General features: G+C 46.1%; 1 protein-coding gene across 1 annotated transcript in view; it reads left to right on the forward strand.

Moving 5' to 3' along the window:
* The first annotated feature begins 2064 nt into the window (after positions 1–2064).
* The window catches only part of TAOK1 (TAO kinase 1), a 190372-nt gene continuing 170575 nt past the window's right edge, over positions 2065–21861 (forward strand). The window contains exon 1 of the mRNA XM_073616827.1: positions 2065–2205. The gene's annotated coding sequence lies outside the window, so the exon portion shown is untranslated. The remainder of the gene's footprint in view (positions 2206–21861) is intronic.

Here is a 21861-nt window from a genome sequence, read left to right on the forward strand (position 1 = left end):
ACTGCTGTCTCTCCAATGTGAAAGCTCCGAGCGCTTTCACACTGGAGTGGTGCGCTGGCAGGACGCTAAAAAAAAAGTCCTGCTAGCAGCATCTTTGGAGCGGTGTATACACCGCTCCTGCCCATTGAAATGAACGGGGCAGCGCGGCTATACCACCGGCATAGGCTTTGCGGTGGTTTTAACCCTTTCTCGCCAACTAGCGCGCGGGGGGGTAAAAGCGTCCCGCTAGCGGCCAAATATTGCTGCGAAATTGATGGTAAAGCTCCGCTAAAAATAGCGGCGCTTTACCGCTGACGCACCCACCGCCCCAGTGTGAAAGGGGCCTTAGGGATATCTGTACTGTCCTGGTGTTTTTGGGCCTCAGATAGAGATAGGCCGTCAGTACATCAGGAATGATCAATTTTCAGATCTATCCCATAGTTTGTGGATGTTAGAACTTTCTTACAGACTAAATAATAAACACTGATTTCGGTTATTTTCACCAAAGAAATGTAGTAGAATACATTTTGGCTGAAATATATGGAGAAAGATTATTTATCTGCAACATTTTATAACAAATAAAGAAAAACGCATTTTTTTTTTCAAAATTTTCGGTCTTTTTTTTTGTTTATTTAGCAAAAAATAAAAAACTCAGTTGTGATTAAATACCACCAAAAGAAAGCTCTATTTGTGTGAAAAAAATGTCATTTGGGTACAGTGTTCATGACTGCGATATTGTCATTTAAAGTGCGACAGCTCTGAAACCTGAATATTGTCCTGGGCAGGAAGGGAGTGAAAGTGCCCAGTACTGAAGTGGTTAAAGCGGCTACATATACTTACTTATAGTTACTATTAGGCCACTCACCTGTCCAGGGATCTTGTGGTGTCCTCACCCAAGCCGATTCTTAAATCGGCTCTCAGGTGCCGCCATCTTGGGTAAGGGAAGCTGGCAGTGAAGCTTTGTGGCTTCACAGCCAGGTCCCTACTGTGCATGTGCAAAGTGCTTTGTGAATGGCCCGGCGGGGGAAGGAGGAGGGGAGGGCACTTCCAGCTCCTCCCCCCTGAAAGGTGCCAAATGTGGCAGCGGAGGGGGAGGGAGGAAAACTTCCCCTTTTGGGTGGAGCTCCACTTTAAGATATGATTGTAACGTACAATTATAAGTCTTTCCGTTGCATCTCTGCTTCCACCGTGTCATTCCATAATCTGATTGATCAAAATACGATTGTATTCATGAACAAAGTATCTCAGATCTGCCGATCAATCAGTCATTTTCCACTCTGGCTGATCAGCGCAGTATGATTGAATCCAATTCGATTGGAAATTCTGGCTATTCGAGATTTTGCAGATTGTTTTGATTGGATCTCAGATCAATTGGATAATAAAATTGAAACGCGTATGGCCACCATGAGGCTCATTGAGTGACCGTTCCCATCTTCAAATGATATGACAGCAAGGTGCCATTCACACCTCTGGGACGCGTTACGTTTTTGTCGCACTTTTGTTTTTTTGCCCTACGCATGACAAATGTGTCAATGAAGGTCGTGCACCTCTCTTTGGCGGTGATCTCCTGCGTTTTGTCACGCGGCTGTTACCTGGGAAAATAATGGCACTGCAAGCGCGCTGCACGCTTTTTGTGCATTTCCGAATCTTTTTGGATGTGATCGCAGCCTTATGGGCACCTCAAGTACGACGTGTTTGTAGCGCTGGTTTGGGAACGCACAGGTGTGAATAGGGCCTTGGGATCGTACATAAAATCGTTGTGTGTCCTCCACCATCAATCGATCATAATCAGAGGATATTCCAATCCTGATTGTATGGCTCTATTCGCATTAGTTAGATGGAAGTGTGCGGCCCTTCAGTCACATGTCCCCGATATACAGTGGAAGGAGCCCGGGGCTGACCGAGGAGTCCCCCTGCCAGGGGCGGGTCAGAGGGCGGTCCGCAGGCGTTGCGCTGGAAGTGCCGCTCCCGGCAACTCTCTCCGTTCCCAGCGCGGCGCCATCTTGGCCCCGCCCATCTCCCCACACCAGGAGGAGGAGGGGGCGGAGACGGAACGGTCACCTCTGCAGATCGCTGCGAGCTGCGGCTCCTCCCCCTCGTGTCCCCGCCCACCCTGCCCCGGGCCGGCCTTTGTTTCCGGTGCTCGCAGCGCCCTCTTGCCGCCCCTCCCCAGCTCGGGTTTTGGGAATCTGTCCGAGGCCGCTCCGGAGCGCTGCTGCTAGGAAGGTAAGCCAGCCCGCTCCGCCGGGCCTGAGGAGAGTGGGGAGTGAGGAGGAGGGGGAGGAGAGCGGGCCTGGCCCTTTCCTGGTGCGGGGTAAACATGAGGCGGGGGCCGAGGCCTCCTTCCCCGGACACTCACAGCTTGTCAGTCTTCCGCTGTGACAGAGCGGGGCCGGGCCCCTCAGGGGGAGGTCAGGGGCCCCTCAGGGGGAGGTCAGGGGCCCATGGCATGTCACTCAGCTGCTTCCCAGGGGGTTATGGATGAGAAGGGTGAGTGTGGGGGGCAGGAGGTCTGTCTTCCTATACTCAGAGCACTGACACCGGGCCACTGGTGTCATTGTCTACAGGGCCACCATATACACACACATCCTGTGTGGTGACACCTGTCCCATGTGGAGTGACACCAGTGTCATGTCAGAGTGTCCCCATGTGGAGTGACACCAGTGTCATGTCAGAGTGTCCCCATGTGGAGTGACACCAGTGTCATGTCAGAGTGTCCCCATGTCAGAGTGACACCAGTGTCATGTCAGAGTGTCCCCATGTCAGAGTGACACCAGTGTCATGTCAGAGTGTCCCCATGTCAGAGTGACACCAGTGTCATGTCAGAGTGTCCCCATGTGGAGTGACACCAGTGTCATGTCAGAGTGTCCCCATGTGGAGTGACACCAGTGTCATGTCAGAGTGTCCCCATGTCAGAGTGACACCAGTGTCATGTCAGAGTGTCCCCATGTCAGAGTGACACCAGTGTCATGTCAGAGTGACCCCATGTGGAGTGACACCAGTGTCATGTCAGAGTGACCCCATGTGGAGTGACACCAGTGTCATGTCAGAGTGTCCCCATGTCAGAGTGACACCAGTGTCATGTCAGAGTGACCCCATGTCAGAGTGACACCAGTGTCATGTCAGAGTGTCCCCATGTGGAGTGACACCAGTGCCATGTTAGAGTGACCCCATGTGGAGTGACACCAGTGCCATGTTAGAGTGACCCCATGTGGAGTGACACCAGTGCCATGTCAGAGTGACCCCATGTGGAGTGACACCAGTGCCATGTCAGAGTGACCCCATGTGGAGTGACACCAGTGCCATGTCAGAGTGACCCCATGTGGAGTGACACTGGTGCTGTGTAAAAGTGACACCTCTCCCATGTGATGCCATGCCAGCGTTGTGTAATAGTGACCTCACGTGGCGTGACACTGATGCTGTTTAAGAGTAACACTGTGTGCGATGACACCATTGCTGTGTAAGAGTGACCCTATATGGAGTGACACTGGTGCTGTGTAAGAGTGACACCTGTCCCATATGATGTGACAGTGTTGTGTAAGAGTGACATCATGTGCAGTGACACTGCTGCTGTGTGAAGTGACACCAAGGGAGATGACACGGATGCTTTGTTGAGTGACACCATGCACAGTGATATCTGTGCCATGTGAAGACTTTGGGGCTGTGTAAGAGTGACACCAGGTGTAGTGGCATTGCTGCTGTGTGGAGTGACACCATATATGGTGACACTGGTGCTTTGTAAGAGTGACACCATGGGAGGTGACACTGATGCTTTGTGAAGAGACTTGGGTGCTGGGTGAGAGTGACATTACGTGGGGTGACACCAGTTCCTTGTTAGTGACACCTTGTGTGGTGAAAGCGGTGCTGTGTAGAGTGACGCTGGGCCACTAGCATTAACAGCAGTTTTGTGTAGAAGTGACACCTTATGTGGTGACACCAGACTATGAGCAGTAATGACGGTTCTGTGTAGGGTGATACCAGTGCTCTGCAGAGTGATGCTGGCAATGACCCTAGTGCAGACTGACATTGTTGCTGTGGTCAGTGACACTGGCCCCACCTAGAGTGACCCTTCGGTGCTCTGGGCAGTGACACCTTGTACGGCGATCTCAGGTGCAGTGGTAAGTGACTCCTTGTAATGTGACTCCAGGTGCTGTGGGTAGTGACACATTGTAAGGTGACCCCCCCCCCCCCCTGCTGTGGGCAGTGACACCTTGTAAGCTGATACCTTGTAAGGCGACCCCCCTAGTGCTGTGGGTGGTGATACCTTGTGATGTGACCCCCGGGGCTCTGGGCAGTGACATCTTGTGATGTGACCCCCGGGGCTCTGGGCAGTGACATCTTGTGATGTGACCCCCGGGGCTCTGGGCAGTGACACCTTGTAAGGTGACCCACCCCCCCGGTTCTGTGAGCGGTGACACCTTGTAAGGTGACCCCCCCCCCAGTGCTGTGGGCACGAACACCTTGTAAGGTGACCCCACCAGTGCTGTGGGCGGTGACACCTTGTAAGGCGACATCAGGTGCTCTGGTCAGTGACACCTTGTAATGTGACCGCCGGTGCTCTGGTCAGTGACACCTTGTAAGGTGCCCCCCCCCCCCCCCGGTGCTGTGGGCAGTGATACCTTGTAAGGCGACCCCCAGTGCTGTGGGTGGTGACACCTTGTAAGGTGACCCCCCCCCCGATGCTCTGGGCAGTGACACCTTGTAAGGTGACCCCCTGGTGCTGTGGGCGGTGACATCTTGTAAGGTGACCCCCCCCCAGTCCCCCAGTGCTGTGGGCAGTGACACCTTGTAAGGTGACCACCCCAGTCCCCCAGTGCTGTGGGCGGTGACACCTTGTAACCTTGTAAGGCGACCCCCAGTGCTGTGGGTGGTGACACCTTGTAAGGGAAACCCCCCCCCCTCCGGTTCTGTGGGCAGTGAAACCTTGTGAGGCGACCCCAGGTGCTCTGGGCAGTGATGCCTTGTGATGTGACCCCCGATGCTCTGGGCAGTGACACCTTGTAAGGTGACCCCCTGGTGCTGTGTGCGGTGACATCTTGTATGGTGACCCCCCCCAGTGCTGTGGGCGGTGACGCCTTGTAAGTTGACCCCTGGTGCTGTGGGAAGTGACACCTTGTAAGGCGACCTCAGGTTCTGTGGGCGGTGACACCTTGTAATGTGACCCCCCAGTGCTGTGGGCAGTGACACCTTGTAAGGTAACCCCGGGTGCTGTGGGCAGCGACACCTTGTAAGGTGACCCCCCCCCCCCCCCCCGGTGCTGTGGGTAGTGACACCTTGTAAGGTAATCCAGGGTGCTGTGGGCAGTGACACCTTGTAAGGTGACCCCCCAGGTGCTGCGGGCAGTGACGCCTTGTATGGTGACCTCCCAGTGCTGCGTGCAGTGACACCTTGTAAGATGACCCCCCCCCCCCCCCGTGCTGTGGGCAGTGCCAGTGCAATCCTGGATTGAGTAAGCATGGTCAGCATTGAGAACTCCCGGTCTAAACTGGCATTGGGTTGTCACACTGGTATGACCGGCCGTGTTCTCCTGTACCCTCCTCCACCGATACCACTGTATTGTTGGTGTCACAGATCATGGAGGAGGAGCAAACGTAGGTGTTGTGGACTTCACAGACCGTCCAGCTGATGTTTACATGTATAAAGCTGAGCATTGTGTTGGTCCTGTCAGTGTGTGTCTTTGTGAGTTATATTCAATCATTGCATCTTCAGGACAAAAGTGTTTTATATTTTGACAAGTTGTGAGATGTGTACATTGTTCTGGGATTTCTTTTTAGGGGTAACAGGCAGAATCTGACACTTTGAGGTCCTCCAGCAGAGCTCTGGGCCAGTGTCTCCTCCAGTGGAGGTCCTCCCATAGTTGTGTATTGCTGTAGCTCTGTACACCCCAATGATACTTCTTGTAGCAGAAGGTCTTGTGAAAATCCTATGGAGGCAGAATGTTCTAAGATGCAGCAGATTGCTGCACAGCCGTGTGTTAAGATCCTCTGTTATTTCACTTTGGTGGTTCATTTTTCTGTTTGAGATGTCTCCGATGAAGCCAGATCTGTGAGCCTTTGAATGTTGAAGTATTTTCTTTTTTTACTTGTTTTTATTAATGAGGATTGTGATGTAATTGTCAGTGCCGAGGTTACCAGTTACTTGGCTGGGAATGTTTCCTGCCTCTTTTTTGCTTTCTATTTATTTCTATGTTTTGTATCTTGAGTGGTGCAGTGCTGCAGATCTCCACTATCCTCTCCTGACAAACACAGCCTGGATGTATGCTTGTTACTGTAAATGTTATTGGAGGGGAGGAGGGGGAGGCCTGCAAAGGCAGCGGAAGAAGCTTAGAAAAAGGTTGGTGGCACCACATACTTACATTTAATAACAAAGAAAATCATTCTCATTGTCTTTATCCTTAGTTACTTTCTAGCCCCACCTAATGCAAGCTGGAATGTAGTGCTGTGCTTTCACCAATCTGTTGTTTTTCTTACCAGTAGCATGTTTTGGTTGCATCTTGAATGCTTTACATGATGCATAGGTGTAATCAGAAGACCACGTGTGATGTCATTATTAGGGCTCTTGTTGTTGTGTGTCTTTTTTTCTTTTCTTTTCTTTAATAGATGTATCCACGATTACATTTTATCGATGAAAGCTTTCAGTGCCTGTGGCAAGAACTGTGGAAGTTTACAAATAATAAGCTTTTTGTTACCTTGTTTCTTTGTTTTCCATTCATCCTGTTTGACAAGTTCTTTTAGTGCCCCTGATGACATCATTGTCTTAGATGCTGTCTAGCCTTTTAAAAGATCATTAAAGTGATAATGTGTTTTTATAATGTAGTGGTATAGTTTAGAAAACTGATTCACTAATTGTATATTTTTACTTATTAGGAATTTGCTGCCCAGTTACTTTAGTGTTTATCTTTGAGGTTTTATTGTGGGTGAAAATAGAGATATTAGTTTAGTTACAAGTGTTGGCTTCAGCAGTAACCATAATCGAACCCCTCAATACCGCTGATGACTGTTGCATTGCTAAAATGTGAAATAAACAGGCTTTCCGTGAACTCATTATTTCCAGTGGAAACTGTGATCAGTGATTGATGTGTACGGCACTGTGTGGAGTGACATAGGGGTTGATTTACTAAAACTGGAGAGTGCAACATCTGGTTCAGTTGTGTCTGGTAGACAATCAACTTCTAACTTCAGCTTGTTCAATAAAGCCTGGAAGCTGATTGGTTTCTATGCAGACCACCAGGTTTTGCACTCTGCAGTTTTAGTAAATCACCCCATAGCTATCACTGATCTATTGCAAATCAGATATCTAACCCAGTGGTCCCCAAACTATGGAGTTAATATGACTTTTTGTTTACCTTTAGCCAATTATGGGGTACTGTTCCCACCACCACCAATAATGAGGCACAGCTAAGTGGAAATGTCCTCTCACTGACATCACTGAAGGGTCACAATTCTTCCCATGGAAGACTTTGATGGGACACTATTCCATCTGCTGACACCAACAATAGAAAACTTCCTCCCACTAACACCAGTAATGGGACACTATTCCGTCCACTGACACCAGTGGTGGGACACTATTCCGTCCACTGACACCAGTGGTGGGACACTATTCCGTCCACTGACACCAGTGGTGGGACACTATTCCGTCCACTGACACCAGTGGTGGGACACTATTCCGTCCACTGACACCAGTGGTGGGACACTATTCCGTCCACTGACACCAGTGGTGGGACACTATTCCGTCCACTGACACCAGTGGTGGGACACTATTCCGTCCACTGACACTAAGATGGTCAATTTTGACTCTCACTAATCCCCTTCCTTTACACCTACTGATATTGGGGCTTTTTTTTTTTCTTTTACACCCACTAGCCCAAGTTGGGTCTCTTTTTAAGTCTGAAGGGCAGCAAAATGTTTTTTGTTTCCAAAGCTTGGAGACCCTGCTCAAGAAAAAAAAAATACATTGTAATTGATAATGGTTATTAATTTACAATATAAGGGCATGGGTATACTTCTATGGGGCAGTTTGTCTACTGAAGACTACTAAAAAATTGCAGTGCTTTACATTTACATGGAGGTCAATAGTTACTGTACAGATGGCTCTTTTTGATGTTTTGTGTATCCTGATATAACATAGGGCCGTGCAGCTTCTCTAAGCCCGTTTTCACACAGGCCTCAGCTTGTGTAAGAGCCGGGTGAACAGCAAGCTTTGATAAAGCATTTTCAGAGCTTTCCTGAAGCTTTTAAAGTACCATTCAGCTCCAGTTTGTAAATGTTGAACACATCCTAATGGGAGTGTTGAGTCCCACTTCAAGCAAGCTGCTAGCAATCTTCAGTGCTTCTTAAAGCTTGTTGAAAGCCTGCTGAAATCTGCTAGCATTCCTGTGAGATTTGAGGATATGTATTTTGATTTGGCTCAAATCGCACTGCATGGCACCAAAAGTAGTGCATGCACTACATTTGGAAATGCACTGCAACTCATGGTACTTTTGTACTATGCGATCCAGTGCTGGCAAACGCATTGACACCTGCTGCAGTTTGCAACTGCAGTTCATTTTGAATGCAGTGTACGAAACACTAATGCCGCGTACACACGGTCGGACTTTTCGTCTACAAAAGTCCAACGGACGCTGACGGACTAAAGCTGGCTGGTAATCCGATCGTGTGTGGGCTTCTCCGGACTTTCAACGGACTTTTTCAGCCTCAAATCCGACGGACTTTAGATTTGAAACATGCTTCAAATCTTTCCGACGGACTCGAGTCCGGTCGAAAAATCCGCTCGTCTGTATGCTAGTCTGACGGACAAAAACCCACGCTAGGGCAGCTATTGGCTACTGGCTATCAACTTCCTTATTTTAGTCCGGTGTACGTCATCACGTAAGAATTCGACGGACTTTTGTGTGATCGTGTGTAGGCAAGTCTGTTCGTTAGAAAGTCCACCGCAAGTCCGTCGAAAGTCCGTCGAAAGTCTGTCGGACAGGCTGTCGGACTTTTGTAGCTGAAAAGTCCGACCGTGTGTACGCCCCATAATAGTGCGTGGGTTTCCTGCACCGTAAGGTGTAGCTCATCGCCTTCTCAATGACACACAAAGCCATTTGACTTTCAACTGTGATCATTTTGATTATCTCAGCATGAAAAAGGGCTTTCCTGGAGCATTTCAGTCCCCAGTAGCTCTATTGAAGCAAACCATCAACTATGGGTGGCAAGGCACTGTCAAAAGCTCTCCAGAATAAAGTTGTGGACAGGCACAAGTCAGGAGATGGATACAAAAACATTTTTAAGAGTTAATGCCTAGAAGCACAGTGAAGTCTATTATTAGGAAGTGGAAGCTATTGGATACAACACAGACCGTCCCTGAATCAGGATGTCGCTTCTAACTGGATGAGGGAACCAGGAGGAAACTGGTCAGAGAGGCTACCAGGCCTACAGCATCTCTGAAGCCTCGTACACACGATCGTATTTTCCGACGGGAATTGTGTGATGACAGGCTCTTGGCAGAAAACCCGACCATGTGTATGCTCCATCGGACAATTGTTGGATTTTCCATGGACAAATGTTGGATAGCAGGTTTTAGAATTTTTCACGGACAAATGTGTGTTGTCGGATTTTACGAGCGTGTGTACACAAGTCCGTCGGACAAAAGTCCAAAGCATAAACACGCATGCTCGGGAAGCAAAGATGAGCCAGAAGTGGTCGGTCTTGTAAACTAGCGCTCGTAATGGAGAATTAACATTCCTGACGTGGCAAATTATGAAATGTCAAAATGCAGCGCACATTCTCTTCTTAATAGGATAATAATGAAGCTGCTTTGCTGGTGATACTGATGGAGTTATTGCAAACAAATTTTCAAAGGCTTTTTTTTATCTAGTGATATCAAGAATAATATTATGCTTGTTTGTTTTTTTTCTTTGGGCAAATTACCACAACACCATTATCCCGTAGTTTTCAAGATCAAAGATACAACTATGTTGGTGTCCCTTGTCAATTGTAAAACACATCCAAGTATTATTCTACATAATGTTTTTTATTGTGCATTAAAAAAAGAAAACAAATACAGTTAGACATGCTATCTGCCAATAGAACTTAACCAAAAAGTGCATTTTATGCATCCAAAAATATAGAAAATACACTAAATCATTATTATTCAACCAAAAAATAAAATAAAAGCCTTGTTCATGCGTCCTGCTTCTAAATATAGGGGTCAACAATGCCAAGAGTTGGTGAAAGCAGAAGTCCATCATCAGGAGATAATTCCGAAAATCATCTGAGTTATCCTCTGGGAGCTCCCGCAGCAAAGGCATATGACATAATTGGTCACGATTTAATAAAGCAACCAATTTTGGTCCAAGAAATCCTCCTCCTGTTCCTGGACTGCAATAACTCCAAGGCCAATAATAGATAACACGTTATCTCCTCCGATTCCCCAACATGGCTGGTTGACGAATGGCCGTTCAGAAACGACCTGAAAAGCTCTAAATGAAAAGTGCGGAATGAAAAGCGCGAATCAACACTCGCCAAACTTCTACTAACACTAAATTAGCAGAAGGAGCCCAAAGGGTGGCGCTAAAGAGCTGAAAAAACACATAGTACGGCAGTACGTCCGTGTTTGTTGGCCAACAATTCCTTGCCGTTTTTATGCAAGACAAAATCCAGACACACGCCTTCGGACAAAAGTCAGAGGTTTTGTCTGTGGAAAATCCGATCGTGTGTATGAGGCTTTAAGCATTTGCAGGAATTTATGACAGAGTGGTCATTGTGTGCATGTGACAACATTAATCACAAATCTCCACAAATGTGGTTAGTATGAAAGGATTGCAAGAAAAAAGCCACTCCTCAAGAAAGGCCACATGCAGTCATGACTGAGATTTTTGCCAAAACACACCTTGAATATTCTGAGGGCACATGGAAAAAGGTGTTATGGTCACATGAGACTAAAATTGAATTATTTGGCCCCAACACCAAACAATATGTCTGGCGGAAATCCAATACAGCTCACCATCCAAATAACACCATTCCTACAGTAAATATTATGGGGGTGTTTCTCTGCAGCAGGGATTGGAGCACTTGTCAGGATAGAAGGAAAAATAGATGGGGCAAAATACCTTCCAGATTCTTGAGGAAAATCTGCTGCCTTCTGCCTGAAAGTTGTCAGTGGGAAGAAGGTTTACCTTCCAACATGACAATGACCCAAAACACGCAGCAAAAATTACCACAAAGTGGTTTCAAGGAGAAAAAGGTGAATGTCGTTGAATGGCCTAGTCAGAGCCCAGACTTAAAGCTGTTGTAAATCACTGGGTGCTTTTTTTTTTTTTTTTTTCGCATACCAGCACAATATGTAAAACTTACCTGAAAACGAAGCATTCCAGTGATGTGTTGTCATCGCTGCAGGCCGCTGCCATCTTCACCCTCTTTTTTCCGGGTCTGTGGACTCCTACTTTGTGACTGGCTGGAGCTGTGATGATATCACTCCTTTGCATGCGTGGGGGAGCCGTCGTTTACGGCACAGCATTCTAAAGGCCCGGCTAGTTGTTCCTTCGGAGCACGTGCACCGATGATGTCATCGGCTGCATATATAGTAAATATCTCCTAAACGGTGCATGTTTAAGAGATATTTACAGTACCTACATGTAAGCCTTATTATAGGCTTACCTAATAGGTACAAGTCAAAGATTCAAGTTTTAAACTACTTTAAACCTCATTGAAAATCTGTGGAATGACTGCAGTCCACAAACGGTCACCATCAAGTTTACCTGAACTTGAGCAGTTCTGCAAAGAAGAGTGGACAAATATTGCAATGTCTAGATGTGCAAAGTTAGTAGAGTCCTATCCCAACAGACTAAAGGCTGTAATTTTAAAGCAAAAGCTGGTTCAACAAAATACTGACACAAGGGGTGATCCTTTTTCCAACTCAGGGATTGTGTTTTTGAACTTCTTTTTTTTTTTTCTGACATGTATGTGTTCTATCTTTCACTTGGATGTTATGAGTTGCATTGAGTAAATACAGCTGGATAAAACAAAACTGTATCTGTCTTCATTTCAGGCTGTAAAGCAGCAACGTGATTATTTTAAGGGGTGTTATTCTTTTTTACCCACTGTATATGCAGTCTTGATAGATAAATGTATACTTTTGTATTCACAATAAATTGGCACAATAATGTAGACACATATGTTTGGGAAATGCTTTCTTTAGTATAGTGCATCTATCAGATATCCTGGCAGCCCTTTGTGTCATATCCTGCTCAACCCAAAAAACCAAGTCAGTGTTTACAGTCATGTTATGAAAGAATATGTAAGCTGATGACACAAGCGCTCTTGGTCCTTCACTATAATGCTTGTAGTTGTTTTGGTCTTTACATTGCTGACACACTTCTTGTCCAACTGCTGATTGGTTTCTTTGCAAGGTTGGCCATAAACATGAGATAGCTCTTGGAAGACCCCACGTGGTATGTCAGATGACTGGACACAGATGAGGAATTGGTGTGTACTTGTCCTGGGATAGTTACTTGGACGTATTGAACAGAGTCAATCGGCAATTGGAGTCTCTGTTTTTCATAGAAAACATCAACAGTAAAAAGTGAAAGGTACTCACTGGAGACTTTTGCTGCAGGCTTACAGTAATAGGTACACTTTCATAACACTTGGGATTCTGAACTTTACCAGGAGGCCGTAAAAGGAAAAAATGACATCGCTGGTACCTAGGTGAGTGGGCCATTAACTGGGACCTGCAGTAAGTACAGAAAAATACCGGTTGATCCTTCCAGAAATCAAGTGATCTCATAAGCTCTTGTAGTAAGCTGACAACACTGCCTCTGCTGTACTGAATCCCAAGCAGTATTGTCAGCCCTGCGCCGATTACCAGCATATCCATGTTTACATGTGACCGGCTGTGATTGGACACAGCCGATCACATGATTAAAGAGCCGCGGCTCTTTACAGAGATCGGGGTCACGCCGTGTCCTAGCAACACGGCCGAGATCGCTGCGTGAGAGCGGCCATTCTGGGAAGTTGTCATATGACGTCCACCCAGAACGAGAGCTGCACCGTGCCCCTGTCAGTTGACGATGGGCGGCAAGTGGTTAAAGGAAAATATGTCTAAAGGGATGCAGACCCTGCCACTTTCCTCATTAGAGCCCTGTAGGTGTAGTAGCATATGGACACAGACAAATGGCTTGAGCAAATCTCTTCAGCATGAAAATAGGTAGGCATCTGCAACAAAGTTTGTTAAAATCCATGCAATGTACATAGATCACCCAGAGGGGAAATTTTTTTTTTTTTCTAAACAAAAGTGGAGTTAGTCTTCTAAGGGTTCATCCACATGGGTGCAAAGACCTTTAGGCCCCATTCACACCTCAGTGTTTTGTAGTTTGAAGCCTGAAGCTCAAATGCTGGGGGGGGGGGGGGGGGGACAATCAATTATTCTCTATGGAGATGGTTCAGATCTCCACTTCATGTCGCCTGAAGCCAAAGAAGTGCTGGAGCTTTTTTTTTGTAGCTCAATTCAGCCAGATTTGGGCGGTTTTCTGATTTTTACATTGGTGACCTTTTGACCTGTATGCAAAATTGTGGTAATAACGCGTGACTTTCTACCTGAAAAGGACACTCAGGTGTGAACGCAGCCTTACAGCATGAAGAGCCACTTGTTTATGCTTTCGGAGCAGTGTGCAGGCAGCCTGGGTTAGGCAATAGAGAGGCAGCAGCTGTAAGGACTCACCGGTACATCCGTGTTTACAGGTATGCAGGGATGGGTGGATGGCAGAGGACGCACACTGTCTGCATGCGGGGCCTCATTTTTCGCAAAATTGGACCTTCAGCTGAGTCTGTACAGCTGCTGCATCTCCATTGACTAGCTCAGGCTGCCTACATAAAGCTTCTTGCTGCTCTGGAAACATAAACAAATAGCTTTTCATGCTGTACAGGCCTGGGTACTCAAGTGAATGAGATTTTAAATCAAACTAAAATTTTTAATAATTTTTCCCTACATGCCACCCAACACAATCAGAACATCCAAAATTAGAGACTGGGTCACTTTACCCATCACAAGACCTTATCCCTTGTGACAGTGCTTAGGCCTGTCAGCCACTCACTAGGCCCAAGCACCATCACATGGCAGAGAAATGGTGCTGCTCCCCCTGGTCACGGACTCTGATTTCACTGCCAGTTGCAATGTAGAACGTAGTGGTGGAGAGTGCAGGCAAGCCATCTCCAAGATGTGTGGTTTGCAAAGACGCTCTTGCTTTTTGCTTCACCAGCCTGAAATTGGTTCACTTTTCAGGCTGGTGGGGGCCTAACGGCATTCATTTGAATGCTGTATTAAGGACTGCATTGTTAAGAGTGAGAATTGTGTATTTTATGTAAGGGGAAGACGTGCGGCACAATGTGCATTGGCGCACTGTGGTGCCATTAATTCTGAATCGCTGGGGCAATGCTTTCGAGTAGGGGTGTCCAAACTTTTTCCAAAGAGGGCCAGATTTGATGACGTGAACATGCGTGAGGGCCGACCATTTTGCCTGACGTTCTTTGAACCATTAAAATTCGGTCTAATGCCCCGTACACACGATGGGATTTTCCGACGGAAAATGTTCGATGTGAGCTTGTTGTCGGAAATTCCGACCGCGTGTAGGCTCCATCGGACATTTTCCATCGGAATTTCCGACGCACAAAATTTGAGATCTGGATCTCAAATTTTCCGACCACAAAATCCGTTCTCGTAAATTCCGATCGTGTGTACAGAATTCCAATGCACAAAGTTCCACGCATGCTCGGAATCAAGCAGAAGAGCCGCACTGGCTATTGAACTTAATTTTTCTCGGCAGGTCGTACATGTTGTATGTCACCGCGTTCTTGACGTTCGGAATTTCCGACAAGATTTGTGTGACCGTGTGTATGCAAGACAAGTTTGAGCCAACACCCGTTGGAAAAAAAACATGGATTTTGTTGTCGGAAAATCCTATTGTGTACAGGGCATTAGTGTGTTCATTCGAGCAGTAATACACTGCCCAACAATAATTCTCTTGTCTTTGTGGCTGTGTGTGAGTAAAGAGATGAGCTCGGGCGTGTTATTTGGATATACCGTATTTATTGGCGTATAACATGCACTTTTACTTTAAAGGGGTTGTAAAGTTATTTTTTTTTTTTTTTTTTAAATAACAAACATGTTATACTTACCTTCACTGTGCAGCTCGTTCTGCACAGAGTGGCCCCGAACCTGGTCTTCTGGGGTCCCTCGGCGGCTGTTTCAGCTCCTCCCCGCAAGCATTTACCACCTTCATGCGAGCTCCCTCGCACGGTGGTGAGTGCTTGCGGGCGCGCTCCCGTGATACAACCGGCGGCTATAGCCGTTCGCTGTATCACTCGGCCCCGCCCCCCGGCGCGCCGCGTCATCGGATGTGATTGACAGCAGAGCGAGCCAATGGCTGCGCTGCTTTCAATCCATCCACTGCAGCCAATCAGCGACCAGGCTGAGCTGCAATGAAGATGACGAGCACGAGCAGCGAAGATTCGAGGCGTCAGGTAAGTAAAACGGGGGGGCTGGGGGGGGCGGTACTGTCAAAAGTTTTTTCACCTTAATGCATAGAATGCATTAAGGTGAAAACATTTTTACCTTTACAACCCCTTTAACCACTTCGCCCCATAGGACGTTCAGGAACGTCCTTGAATTGTGCAGTGATATCTGAATGATGCCTGCAGCTACAGACATCATTCAGATATTGCCGTTTTCAGCCGGCGATTCCCTGCACCATAAGAACGATCATAGTGGCTGTTCCGCCACTTGATGGAAACGGTGAGGCGGCAGGAGGGGGGGGGACAAACTAAAAAAAAAAAAAAAAAATTAAAGTGCCCCTGTTGCACACAGAAGCGAACGCATACGTAGGTCCCGCCCACATATTAAAACGGTGTTCAAACCACACGTGAGGTATCACTGCGAACGTTACAGCAAAAGAAATAATTCTAGCCCTAGACCTCTGTAACTCAAAACATGTAACCAGTAAAAAATTTTAAAGCGTCGTCTATAAGGATTTTTAAGTACCAAAATTTGGCGCCATTCCATGAGCGTGTGCAATTTTTAAGTGTGACATGTTAGGTTTCTATTTACTCTGCGTAACTTCATCTTTCACATTATGCAAAAAAATTGGGCTAACTTTAATGTGTTTGTTTTTTTTTTTTTTTTTTTTTAAAGCATGAAACTGTTTTAATCCCAAAAAATAGTGTTTGAAAAATTGCCACGCAAATACCATGCGAGATAAAAAAGTTGCAACAACCGCCATTGTATTCTCTAGGGTCTTTGCTAAAAAAAAAAAAAAAAAACCATATATAATGTTTGGGGGTTCTATGTAATTTTCTAGCAAAAAAATTATGAATTTTACATGTAGGAGAGAAATGTCAGAATTGGGGCCTGGGTGCGAAGTGGTTAAGAGAAGTGTCAGGAAATTTTTTTTAATTTTTAAATAAAGAACTGTGAAGCAAAATAAGGGTCAGTGCCCATCTGCAGCACCCACCATTGCCATCAGTGCAGCCTGATTGATGCCCATCCATCTGCAGCCTTGGAGGGGACAGGGAGGGGGGCGGGCCGAGCGCCAAAAGATTACATACAGAAAAAACTTCTATTTTCTCGGCGGCCTTTTTAATACAAAGTCTTTTTAATACAAAGTCCCGCCTCCTATGATGGACAGAACAGTCTTTCAATGGCAGTGTGGGAGACGGGACTTCCTATTACAGAGGCTGCCGTGTAAGCAGGAAATTCTCCTGTGTGCACGGCACTCCTTACCGCCAACTCCCTGTCCCCTCCAAGGCAGCCAGCATATATATATTTTGTGGCCCCGGCGCTGGGAGATCGTTGGGGGCCACAAAAGATATATATGTCCAAATAACCAGGCAGGCCGTTCAAAAACTGAATGCGGGCCATGATTGGCCCGGGCGCCGGACTTTGGACATGCCTGCTTTAGAGGCTCCAGAAACAAAAACCTTTACCTGCAAAGAATGTGCATTCTTATTATTTTTTGTTAAAAGGTGAACTTATCCTTTTAAGCTGAACTCCAGGTGTGCATTGCTTATTTACATTCATTTGACTGATCGTCGTGGAAGCTGAAAATCACTGTACAGCCTTGGCTAAAAGTTTTGAGAATTACACAAATATTAATTTTCACAGTCTGTTGCTTCAGTGTTTTTACTGTAGATCTTTTTTTGTCAGATGTTACTATTGTATCCTGAAGTATAATTACAAGCATTTCATAAGTGTCAAAGGCTTTTATTGACAAATACATTAAGTTTATACAAAGAGTCAATATTTGCAATGATGATCCTTCTTTTTCAAGACCTCTGCAATTTGCCCTGGCATGCTGTCAATACAACTTCTGGGCCACATCCTGACTGATGGCAGCCCATTCTTGCATAATCAGTGCTTGGAGTTTGTCAGTTTGTGGGGTTTTTTTTGTTCACCGCCTCTTGAGGATTGACCACAAATTCTGGCAAGGTACTCCATCATGGTGGAAAAGGCATTGTTCGTCACCAAACTGTTCTTGGGTGGTTGGGAGAAGTAACTCTTGGAGGGTGATTTTTTTTTTTTTTACCATTCTTTATTTATGGCTGTGTTCTTAGGCAAAATTGTGAGTGAGCCCACTCCCTTGGCTGAGAAGCAACCCCACACATGAATGGTCTCAGGATGCTTTAGGCCTCATGTACATTTTTGCTGGTAAACGGACATTTTTGGAGCAGTTGGGCATTTTTTTTTTCAACTGCTCCTGAACTCTCCTCTGTTATCTTATCAGTACATGTACACAGGTTTGTTTTATAGTCGTTTCTAGGCAGTTGCGTTTAGAGGCTTTTTTTGGAACCTAAAAAAAGCGTTCAGAAGCTGTGTTTAGAGGCATTTCAAATGTGGCTACCCGCGTTTAGGCGCTTTTTCGTCTAGTAGCGTTTTTAAAAGGAAAACATTTTTTTATGAGCCTGGAAAATGCTAAAAACACATCAAAAACTCACTTATCACTATATGCAAGCTTGATATACCATGTGATATTCCCCTCATCGGCCAATTATGCTGTACAATATACGACTTGCATTACTTGCTGCTGAAGTTGAATAGGAATTTCACTGACCCGTCAACCATTGAGAATTTAACCACTAGAGTAATTCGGCTATAGCATGGACCTGCTTTGCTGGGACGACGTCCATTGATGTCGTTCCGTTCATGAGCGGCCTGCGTGCCCTGTGATCAGCAAGTCTATGAGACTCGCCTGATCACAGATCGGAGTAAGGGGCCGATCCTGACCCCTTACCACAAGATCATATGTCAGCCAATGACAGCTGATCATGTGACATTAACAGAGCCGGTAATCGACTATTTTTTCTCCTCGCGCTGATAGTGTGAGGGGGAAAAAAAAGATGATCACCGGCGGCCGTGAGAGGGACATCAGTCCCGAACACGGGGAGCGCCACCAGATCCTCAGTGCCCACCTGTGCCCTCTGCCAGTGCCACCTATCAATAGGCAGCAGTTCTGCCTACCAGTGCCACCTATCAGTGCCCACAATCAGTGCCTCAACAACATTGCTGCACATCAGTGCCACCTATCAGTACCCATCAGTATCACCTACCAGTGCCGCCCATCCGTGGTCCCCATCAGTGCCGCCTTATCTGTCCCCATCAGTGCCGCCTTATCTGTCCCCATCAGTGCCGCCTTAACTGTGCCCATCAGTGCAGCCTATCAGTGCCCACCAGTGCCGCCTCATCAGCGCAAATCAATGAAGGAGAAAAATTACCTGTTTGCAAAATTTTATAACAAACTATGAAACATGATTTTTTTTTTCAAAATTTTCCATTTTTTTTTTTGTTTAGCAAAAAATAAAAATCCCAGCTGTGATTAAATACCACCAAAAGAAAGCTCTATTTGTGGGAAAAAAATGATAAAAATTTCATTTGGGTACAGTGTTGTATGACCGCGCAATTGTCATTCAAAGTGCGTCAGCGCTGAAATCTGAAAATTGGTCTGGGCAGGAGGGGGGTTTAAGTGCCCAGAAAGCAAGTGGTTAACCTGATGACACCCACATAGATCCTAATGTCTGGCTGTTTGCATTTCTTTATGACCCAACATGTTATAAAGTTTTCCAGCTAGCTAATGAGATTCATACAATTGTCTCTTCCTTCCCTCAGCCTACCCTATATCAATCTCTCATGTGTTATGTGAACTAGACGGGGTCTAAACTTTTCCAAGAGAACGTCAAAGATTGCAGTTGACATGCGTGTAAAAATTAAAAAAATTCTCTGGGTAATTACGCAGCTGAACATGCGTATTAGAAAAGTATCCTGTGGACATGCGTTGAGCCATCAATGGATGTGTCCAGTAGTGAGGAACTCTGGTCCTCTCATGCAATTTTCTATGTCTTTGGAGCCTCAGCAAAAGCAACATTAGGAGCATTTCCTTACACATGCTTATCATGGGATCCATATTAACAAACCAATGAAAGAATAACAGCTAGCTACAAGCACACTGCTTTCTCAGCTGCTACTCACACTGTTCTCTCACAGAATGGCTGAAATAGTTAATGAATACCTGTTTTTAGTGCTTTCTAATCATTTTGGGAGGGTCTCCTGAGGTTATCTTTAGTAAATGTGGCTTGTAAATGCTGCTAAACACATTTTTTTAAATGTGATTTTCCTGCGTTCAGGAGAGTTTGATAAACGTCCCGTATACATGAAGCCTTACTGATGGTAGAGCTCACCTTTTTTCTTCAAGCTTTTTTCTGGATGCCCCAAACAATCGGCAGTCCAATTACAGTATTTTTTGGAGAATATCAGTCTGTCCCTGATGTTTTTCCTAGAGAGAAGTGGCTTCTTTGCTACCCTGCTTGACACCAGGCTGTTCTCCAAAAGTCTTCGCCTCACTGTGCGTGCAGATGTACTCATACCTGCCTGCTGCCATTCCTGGGCAAGCTCTGCACTGGTGGTACCCCAATCCCGCAGCTGAATCAGCTGTAAGAGACAGCAGTCCTGGTGCTTGCTGGCAAATTCATATTTGTCATTCTAAAAACTTTTGGCCAGGGCTGTAGTACTACTCCAGTGGTTGCTGCAACCCTTGGGTCCTATGACAGGTAGCTTCCTCTGCACTCTGATCACAGCTTTTCTGGGCACTGCCTCCATTCACAGAACGCCTTGCCTCTATTTCAATGAATACAAAGTGTTTTCTGTTTTAACAAGGTGGAGTTCATGACATCATTACCTTTTTGAAATGGTAAAGTCAAGAGCTTTTGATTTACATACTAGTGGGTCACTCAAAACATTGAAACCAGAGATTTAAAGGGGTTGTAAAGATGTTTTTTTTTTTTTTTTTAAAATAACAAACATGTTATACTTACCTTCACTGTGCAGCTCGTTCTGCACAGAGTGGCCCCGAACCTGGTCTTCTGGGGTCCCTCGGCGGCTGTTTCAGCTCCTCCCCGCAAGCATTTACCACCTTCATGCGAGCTCCCTCGCACGGTGGTGAGTGCTTGCGGGCGCGCTCCCGTGATACAGCCGGCGGCTATAGCCGCTCGCTGTATCACTCGGCCCCGCCCCCCGGCGCGCCGCGTCATCGGATGTGATTGACAGCAGCGCGAGCCAATGGCTGCGCTGCTTTCAATCCATCCACTGCAGCCAATCAGCGACCAGGCTGAGCTGCAATGAAGCTGATGAGGACGAGGAGCGAAGATTCGAGGCGTCAGGTAAGTAAAACGGGGGGGCTGGGGGCGGCGGTACTGTCAAAAGTTTTTTCACCTTAATGCATAGAATGCATTAAGGTGAAAAAATTTTTACCTTTACAACCCCTTTAACAAGACTGTATGTTCAAAATGATGTCCTTTTTGCTTCAGAAGATAGAGGGACCTGCAAGGTTGGGATAAAGCCTTCTTAAAGTGGCTGGGTGAAATTAAGAGTAGTATGGTAATTATGATTTTGTTTGTTTCTGTAGAATCATACTTGCCTAGCTGCATCTGTCCCCCGCCAGCTCTAACATTGAGAACCAAGCAACCAAGCGCTGCCGCTCGATCAGTTCTCAGAGCTCACTGGAGCGATGGGATGGGGTGGGAGCGGCCGACTCAGGCTCTCAGCTGCCCGCTGAGCCGGGTGCCGGTCCAGGCATGTGGGTGGCTCCCGACCATATGGTCGCGATCTTGCCTGAGCCTGGACTGGCTCTGACATCAGAGCTAGTCCAGAATGAACTGCACAGTACAGCTTTGGCTGTACTTCTTTTTTTTAATATTCTAAAAATAAATGTGTTTTTATTGAAGGTCTTATTCCACCTGCAGATGGAATTTCCAAAGACATATTTTTTTTTTTTTTTTTTTTCTTATTCGGCAGGTTTTTACAAAATTTCTGTAGAAAAATGCTAAGCCCAGATTAGCATAACTAATTATTAAAGGGCTAAGTTTGAGGGTGGACTAGGTCTCCCTAATTTGAAAAACTGTTCTAGAGCAATAGTCTTGACCAGAATACTTAGCTGGAGAGACTATGATGATCAAAAAGTGTGGGTAATGCTTGAAAAAACTGTGACAGACCGTAATTTGAGCCCATTCCCCGTGGGTTCCACGTTGATATTGAAGTCTTGCGAATATTATACTTCTCATACTATGGAACTCTGGGACATCTTTTACAAACAGGAAACATTGTCCCCACCTATATCTCCCCTCCTCTTATTATGTTATGTTTTTTTATTTTGTTTTTTTTTGTGTGCATCCCTGACATGTTTGAAGATGTGGGCTTTGGACAGCAATACTAGCTGTCTTAAACTTTTTCATGCTGGGAAACTATACCTGTTAGGGAAACTTAGCGAGCTGGATGCATGGCAGTATCAACGGCTACAACATTTTAATGCTGCGCATCTGAGGGAATTGGTAGATTCCCTTTCAGGATTCAAGTCTCTCTGGC

This window comes from Aquarana catesbeiana, linkage group LG02, assembly GCF_042186555.1.
Source record: "Aquarana catesbeiana isolate 2022-GZ linkage group LG02, ASM4218655v1, whole genome shotgun sequence".
NCBI classification, from domain to species: domain Eukaryota; kingdom Metazoa; phylum Chordata; class Amphibia; order Anura; family Ranidae; genus Aquarana; species Aquarana catesbeiana.